This window comes from Penaeus monodon, chromosome 20 (assembly GCF_015228065.2).
Source record: "Penaeus monodon isolate SGIC_2016 chromosome 20, NSTDA_Pmon_1, whole genome shotgun sequence".
In the NCBI taxonomy this organism is placed as follows: Eukaryota; Metazoa; Arthropoda; class Malacostraca; order Decapoda; family Penaeidae; genus Penaeus; species Penaeus monodon.
In genome coordinates, this window is record NC_051405.1 from 20,151,746 (window position 1) to 20,152,968 (window position 1,223).

Below are 1,223 nucleotides of genomic sequence, written 5' to 3' on the forward strand. Positions count from 1 at the left end.
ACAATAGTATCGAAAGGCTGAATCCTTTTTCGCACCAACAGACGTTCTACTACACGGACTGACTAAAACTGCCTCTAAACCCACACCTTGCATGGAATCTGAAGCTACACTTTGACAATCTGAATCGAAGTCCCAGGCTTTCCTCTCTCTCTTTTCCATGAAATCGCTTACGATTAATATCGCATAAAAGAGACGACGGTTTATCCCTCAGGCTTTTTGCTTTTTATTATTATCTTGTTAGTTTCATGAAAAAAATTTCAGGTCCTTCGACGTGGATGAACTACAGTAACTAGAGTGTATATTTTGTTAGTATATAGTTATCATAACTGTAGGTATGGTGATGCTCATAACAGAAAACTCATGTCAACATTAGCACTCCGGTGAAGAAGAAAGTGTAGACATTTTCTTCGTCACATTAAAGAGAAGGAAACACGTGTTGTAGGTTGATTTGCAAATAAACAACGATAAGAAATCTTTTCATTAATTTTACAATCTATTTGATATGTCAGACACCAGAGTTCATTTTACTTGTAGATTCATTTCGTTTTTTTTTTATTATTTATTTCATCTGGTTATGGGAACGTAAAGTATATTAAAATAGCGTCTTTCTTCGCGAGAATACAACCAAATCTTGGTCTTTCCCGCAAATGACACTTTTATGTAACTTCATAATTTATCATTTAGATGACAGGTTACATTTTTTTTATTTCTATTGGCTGTTTGATTTGTTACATTAATAATCAAACTGTTTTAGTATTTGTAATTTAGGAGTATGTATACTCATTCTGATATTATTTTAATAAGTGTTACTTACTGACATTATGATAATGATAATTCTTTGTCTATAACGAAAGATTTTTCTTTAATTACTGATAAGTAGAGTCGCAAGACTAGTACACGCTCTTATATAAAATGGTATGCAATCTACTTCATAAATTGCATCCATGATACCCACGCACTGCATAAAATTGCACATATTACCTTCCAGCACTTAGCACCACAACTAAGTTTGATATCTGACTGTACTTCACAAGTGTCACCTCGTGCATATCTAAACTGGATCACGATGAACACCCGGTCTATATTTCCTATGATCCAGGATTCCTTGGCATCATATTCATCACAAATGTCCCCATTTTCATTATCCATGTCAGTATTATGATTAGGATTATTGTCAGTTTCCTTGTAACATCTTAATTTTAATTCATTAATTTTGTACTCGT

At 33.3% G+C, this 1,223-nt stretch overlaps 1 protein-coding gene across 1 annotated transcript in view; it reads left to right on the plus strand.

Annotated features, from left to right (window-relative positions):
* Positions 1–1,223, plus strand: part of LOC119585942 (dipeptidyl peptidase 4-like) — a 99,547-nt gene that overhangs the window by 93,894 nt on the left and 4,430 nt on the right. The window lies entirely within an intron of this gene.